Genomic DNA, 7,831 nt, shown 5'->3' with positions numbered 1-7,831 from the left:
CATATAAATATAGGGCAAAGTAATATGGTTAATAAGTTAAATCTTACAAAAAACACTATTAATATTAAGAATTGTAATATCAATTATCAGTTGTAATAAAATAAGCATTATCAGGTCTTACATTATATTTTAAATTTTTATTAAATTTTCTATAAAATGATAGTAAGCTTTTTAGTTTATAAAGTTTAAACAGTTTTATACAATGTTTTAAAGGATAAACTTGTTTAAACACATTATATATAAGTAAATCTTATAGATAAATAGTAAATTTTTCTTAATAATTTTTTTGATTTAAACTTTAAATGTAAATTTATATATTGAATGTAGTCCTGAGTTTTCAAGTTATAGATCCTAGACAAGAAATTAACAAAAACAGTTGCTTATAATCGATTATGTCTAACACTTCAATACAAACTAGATTTTTTAAAAAGTGTTCACTAAAGTTCAATACTATCCATGGTTACTGAATAAAATTTGTAAAGTTTTTTATTCAATTTATTTTTGTTAACAAAAAATATTAGTTTTTTACAGTAAAATCTAGTGCATATTATTCAAAACAAACTACAGTTATACTTGAATAAATTTTACTAGCTATTATACACAATAGTCATTTAACATTCAATACTTACATATATACTGTATTTATGACAAACTTTATTTAGCTTAAATTTTTGTAGAACTATTTTAAAACTATGTGTGGCAGCTTCAACCTTAACTTGTTCAAAATTCAAAAGTTTTTATTTGTTAATGACCAGATTTGAATAGTTTTTTTTGCACCAAAGTAGTGAACGTCAACAAAAAACATTTGTAGTTACATAATTTAAAGAATGACAAAAATTTTGTTGTAACGTTTAAAATTTTAAGAAGTATTAAAATATTTATATTATTTAAAAAGAAGTAATAAGATATTCAGCATTAACAAAAAGTTGTAATATAACGAGTTTTCTGTACGACTACGCTTATAAGAAATTTTTTTTTAATTATATTTAAGATATATTAATAAACTTTTAATAATTAATTTCAAAAACATATTTATAATCAAGTTAAATTTTAACTAACAAATAAAATAAAATGAAAAAATTGAAAAAGACTTAACTTTTTTTATTGCTTTCAAAAAAAAAATAAAAACTGTGTTTTCAAAATAAAATTATGATTAATTTATTTTGAAAATTATGAACTTTACTGCACTTAAAAAATAAAGCATTTTATTGTAATGTAATTTTACAAGATTACCTAAAGATAAATTGTTTTTTTTAATAGCATTTGAAATGAAACATTTGAAAAGATTTATTTGTAAATTTAATGAAAGTTTTATCTTAATATTTTCGTATTGTTGTTGTAAAAATTGCTTTTATTGGTTTTAGGTGATAAAACAAATATAATAATATTTGTTAAACTTTATTCAAGAAACGACGATTTACTGCAAAACCAGTTCATTAGACAAAACAAAACTACAAAAAAATTAAGCATTTAAGATAGTTTACAAAAAACAAAATAAAATGCGTTTACTAAGCAAAATACATATTCAGTAATTGTAAAAATTTAAAATATTACAAAATAATATTTGTTAATGAAATATAAAAAATAACAATTGAGTTACGTTTCTGCGTTTTCCTCGTTTATCTTATTTATCGACAAAATACAGCTTTATTAACAAGCAATTCAAGGGTTTTGCGCATAAAACCGTCAAAACATTTGTTTTCACTCGACTTTTAGAAGGTTTAGCAGCTTTGCATTACGATAGGGTTTAGCACTCGGCAGGCACTTGGTAGACGAAGATCAATTTCAAAAAATATTTTTTTTTGGCGGTTGTTGAAGTTTTAGTTGCAACGTTTTCTTTTTTGTTATGTTTTCAGTAAATAATATTTATTACTTTTATAGTTTTTATGTACCATATTTAAGAAATTAGTGTAAATTTATATAGTTACTTGTCCCAGGTCGTAATTTTACCTTTCATGGGCTAATGTGGCCCGCAGGCTGCAGTTTGCCGATCCCTGGAAAGCGACATTAGACTCAAACTAAGTTTCTAAGCGGCGACCGAAGAAAAGTTTTAATCTGCTAGGTCTAATCTAAGCTTCATTTCTTAGCAAATGAGGCTGCGTAAAAATTGATCTAACTAAACACACCTAAAAACAAAATTAAGTTAAACGATAACTTAACTTATAGTATTCAATTTGAACTACATGCTTTTACTATTAACTTCATATATATGTAAAAATTTTACATATTCATTATAATTGATTCGATATATAAACATTTTTATCGAAACAAAAAGTTTTTCTTCAAGAAATAGTTCAATTTGTACATACCAAAACGTTAAAGAGCTTTCGTTGACTTAATCTAACTATTTTTAAGAAAAAGACACATCTTGTTTGAAGTATTTATATCACATTTTTTGTGAGGACTTTTAGCCTAATAATCTTTAAGAAAATTTCATATAAAGTTTACTTCATTTTGAACTCAATTTAAAGCTCTCAATTTTAAGCTTACTCTTAGATTTCAATTAACTAAAGTGGATTTTAACTGAAATAAAATTTCTCAATAATAACAATATGACATGTATCTGAAATTTAAATTATTCAATAAAACCAGTTTTTCAACTTTGCTAGATACCAGTTTATAGGTCAGAAAAATTACACAACTCCAAACTAATAAGTGTAAAAAATGTATTAAAATGTGATAAAAAACCGCAATTGTTACATATGCTTATTTGGTAAAAATATTGTATTCAACTTCCTCCTTTAAAAAATATCAATTGATTTTAATAAGACAAAAATAAGTTTTCATCAAAGTTTGTTAAACTAACTGTATCCCAAATTTAAAAAGTGCTTTTAAATATGAAGCACTAATAAAGTTTGTCTTATTCTATACATGGCCTGATTGTGTAGAACTCCTAATAATGGATTTGAAATTTTCTTGAGTTGAACATTGCAAGATCAAAACTCAGTTGTCAACACATATACAAAAAAATAATTAAAACTAAGCTACTAATTGTTTTTACCATTTCTCAAAGTTCAAAGTTACTTGAAAATTGTGAGCAATTGAAGTTAAACAAGTTTCTAATGGAAGGCACTAACTAAAAATGTGAATGTAGGCCTTTAATGTAATTTTAATTTTACTTTATATTCAGTTTTCATTTATAATTTAGTTATATAGAGAAATTAAAAAACCTAGCATGATGTTGCACTAATATCAAACTGAAATCATATTTTATTCCAGTTCTGTTTTAACTATAATTTTAGGCTAAAAATCTGTGTTTAATGCCTAATACGTTTAGTCAAAAGGTATTTTTTTAACCAAGCTTTATAAATAAAATTTATTTATTATAAACCATAAAAACTAGAATATTAAATCGCTTTTATTTTACAGATTTGTAGTTGAAATGAAATATTGTATTGATAAAATCGATTTATATTGTAAAATTAAAGCAATTAGATGTTCAAAATAAATATTAAAAAATAAGCAAGGTTGATTTTATTGTTTATATACTTATAAAATGTCTTTTTTAGCCTAAATTTATGGTTATTATAGAACTGGAATAAAATATAATTTCAGTTTGATATTGGTGCATCATCATGCTAAGTAATTAACAAAAACTTTATTTTACCTAAAAAAATTAAAAAATCAGTTAAATATTTAAATATTTTGTTACCCATTGGTGTTAGGGTCCTAATAAAAGGTTTAAAACTCTCTAAATGGAACATAGTAAGATTAAAACCCAGTAGTTGACAAAAACTATGGCCACCCGGTAATAATCAAAAAGAGGTTACATATTTTGAAAAATACTCATAATTCTAAGAAAACTAGCAATGAAATTTTTACAATGCATTAGTACTTAAGAGTTAAAAAAACTGTTTAAATCTAAAAGTTGATTGTTTTTTTTCTTCTACAACAAATGTCATGTACTTAATATTTTTAAATATATAATAAAAGTTGATGTTGATTTTCTTAATCATATGTTAAACCTCCCTGTGGCTTTTGGTTGATTTAATCTTACACATATCTTAATAGTTTCCAAAAATTAAAATTGATAAGGTAAGGCCTTAAAGGGGTCCAACATTTTAGTTTTCAAAATATTATATTTGCTCTTCATTTGAAGATTAGAGTATATATTGTAAGATACTGATTGTAGAACTTCAAAGTTTCAGTTAAATTTTGATATATAACTAGACTTGTAAAAAATCAATACAGCCATGTGGAATAAAATGGTTTTTAGTCCAATTTTCTTCGATATTGAAAAATTCACAAAAAATTCTATCTTCTCTTTTACTTATATTGCAATGTACTAAAATTTTTTAAAATGTTCTTTTTAATATTACACACAACTTGGAGGAAAAATATTATAAAATCTTTATAAATTTATGAACAAAAAAACTTGACTTCCTTTTGTTAAGGGCATAGGGGGAGTAAACACCCTTTTTTGGTTTTTGATCTTATTTTATATAGTTTTTACTAAGCTACAAGATGCTTTTTACAGATATAAAATATTCAAAATATTTTTTGAGATATAGCCGGTCAAAGTCGGAGGCAACAATAGGATCCTTATGGGAGGCGCAAACTAAAACGGCAAATAACTAGAAATCACTGTTTTTTTTTTGTTTATTTTTTATATAATTTTTTTTTTTTTTCAAAATTCCTTCCGACAGAATTTTCTAAATATATCAAGGAACATTTCCTGAAAGTTTAAGGTAGTTATCTCAAAAAACGTAGGAGAAAATAGATTTTTAGTAAAATAGTCTATTTTGCCGTTTTAGTTTGCGCCTCCCATAAGGAACCTGTTGTTGGCTCCGACTTTGACCGGCTATATCTCAAAAATTATTCTAATTTTTTTTAATCTGTAAAAAGCATCTTGTAGCTTAGTAAAAACTATATTAAATAAGATCAAAAACCAAAAAAGGGTGTTTACCCCCCCTATGCCCTTAATTTAAAAGAAAAGTAGTTAGTAAAAACAAAAAAATCTGTTTTATAAAATTGGTTAAAACTTTAATACAGATTAGACTGAGAAAGTTTTAGCAATTATACAAACACTGAAAGGGGGTTAAATTTTTCTTAAAATAGTTTGTTTTTTGTTACAGTTTGCTCTTTAATGAACCTAAAGGAACTTTTAAGGTTTACTAAGGAACCTATTCAACTCTCTATCTTAGGTTGCTTGTATCTCAAAAGTAAAAGTTATTAAAAACAGCAGTTATTAAAAAAGCTGTGCCAGTTTTTATTATAAAAACAAATTAAAATAAAGTCATAACAATTTTTCTTTTGTGTATACTTAGTAGGATAAAATATAACAACTCAACTTATAAGTTTTCAGGAGATCATTATACTTCCTATTTGAGGAAATTTGGAAGACAGCTCTCACAAAAACAAGAACCTAATTTTTGAAAAATTACTGCAATTGTACTTACAAAAGTTTGTATATATATATTATTGAAAACTTATATGTTTATTACTTAGATTTCAAATCAATCTATTCAGTAGTTGTGATTTAAAAAAAAAACATATGTAAAATTCTGTATGAGAAAAAAAAAATTCAGAATCAAATTTGAATAACACAATGGTCTTCAGTAGTATATAACAATTTTTCATATTTATTTGTGCAGTAACTATAAAGAAATAAAAGTGATATTTATAATAAAAAAAATCTGGCTCCATAATCATTAAATGGATTGATTTTATGTTTAAATAAATGTATTGCAAAAAGGTCTTCATAACATGATTGCTAAAAAACCTGAAATTCTTTAAAAACCTGGAATTTGACAATTTTAGCTAAAAAACTTGGAAAAACCTGGAATTTTAAATAGTTTTTACATAGATAAAATGTTTTGTCATCATCAAAATTTTTTAGATTTTATTTCTAAACTAAAATAGACCTAAACATGTACTTTTAAAAACCTGGAAAAAAATTTCTTAAAATTTAGTAGCTACCCTGATATACTATTTCTTGAAACTGTTAGACTAGTTTAAACCAGAGAAACGTGCTTCAGTTTCAATGAAACAACTACTTTGTAAATGTTGTTTCTGAACTTCAATGATCTTTTAACAAACGTGTTACCAATCTACTGTATTAGTAATCAGTAAATGTGAGTAAAGCTAAATTACAAAGTGATACTTGAACAAAAAATATTTTAGGTTAGTTTAACTATGTCAAAGGGTTCTTGTGATGTAACTTCCTAGCTTGACTTTTTAAACAAAATTTAGAGAAAAAAAGTGTAACTGATGGTTTTCTACTCTTTAAAAGATTTTATAAAAAAAGGAATTTCAGGAAATGTTTTTGTGACATTATAATTTTATTTAGAACAAATATCAAATATATGCAGAATTAAGGGCATAGGGGGGGGTAAACACCCTTTTTTGGTTTTTGATCTTATTTTATATAGTTTTTACTAAGCTACAAGATGCTTTTTACAGATTTAAAAAATTCAAAATAATTTTTGAGATATAGCCGGTCAAAGTCGGAGGCTACAATAGGATCCTTATGGGAGGCGCAAACTAAAACGGCAAAAATAGACTATTTTACTAAAAATCTATCTTCTCCTACGTTTTTTGAGATAACTACTTCAAACTTTCAGGAAATGTTCCTTGATATATTTAGAAAATTCTGTCGGAAGGAATTTTGAAAAAAATAAAAAATAAAAATTTTATATAAAAAATAAACAAAAAAAACAGTTTTTTTTTTGTTTTTTTGTTATAAAATTTTTATTTTTTTATTTTTTTAAAATCTGTTCCGACAGAATTTTCTAAATACTGCAAGGAACATTTCCTAAAAATTTGAGGTAGTTATCTCAAAAAACGTAGGAGAAGATAGATTTTTAGTAAAATAGTCTATTTTTGCCGTTTTAGTTTGCGCCTCCCATAAGGATCCTATTGTAGCCTCCGACTTTGACCGGCTATATCTCAAAAATTATTTTGAATTTTTTAAATCTGTAAAAAGCATCTTGTAGCTTAGTAAAAACTATATAAAATAAAATCAAAAACCAAAAAAGGGTGTTTACCCCCCCCTATGCCCTTAACAATTACTTTAAAGTTGAACTTAAATTTTAAGTAATTTGTTGTACTTTTTTATTTAGTTAAATTTAAAAGCTTGACAAAATAGTAAAGTAGTTTATTGAAGCAAAATGGGGTGAAGGTTTTGAAAATACAAAAACATTTGTGCTCTTATATGAAAGCAGGGATTTGTCTGCTAAGCATACAAAATAGTCCATTTGTTATTTTGAGGAATTTACATGTTTTAAGTACATATATTAAAAAAAAAAAGTTATAAATGTGTTTATAAGTTATTTGTAAGTTAGTGCTAGGACTGTTAAAGATATTATGCCATAAATTGTCCTCTAAAGAGTATTTTGAATATACTAAGGTGTAGTATTAAAAAATAAAGGGTTATGAAAAATCTGTAAATTTTTTTTTTGAAAATTACTTGAAAAAGGCTGTTGAGTGTTGGCTCCTGGCTTAAATGTATAAAATTTAAGTCACTTCTTGTTGGTAATAAAAAATAAGGGTATTTAAGAAACAAATGGTTTTTTTTATAGTATCATCTCCTGCAATATGTAAGCAATAATTTTCTCAATTTCCATTCAACTGATAGATCTCAAATTAGTTGAAAAACATTCCTTATATAGTTTAAAATATTTATAGAATTAGAGTTTGAAAAGAATTTAATTATAATAACTTTAAAAGAAATAAGAAAAACAAAATAAAAAGTTGTATTTTTTGTTATTTTTTTATTTTCTTTTTTTAAAAGTAAAAAATCAACCTTAATTTGATGAAAATATTTAGGTATTAATTGTGGACTTGCTTTGTAGTGGTAAGCCACTTTTTTAAATGTTGATCTGATTTAAAA

This window comes from Thalia democratica, chromosome 5 (genome assembly GCF_965202585.1).
Source record: "Thalia democratica chromosome 5, ktThaDemo2.hap1.1, whole genome shotgun sequence".
Classification (NCBI taxonomy): Eukaryota; Metazoa; Chordata; class Thaliacea; order Salpida; family Salpidae; genus Thalia; species Thalia democratica.
This window is presented reverse-complemented; position numbering follows the sequence as displayed.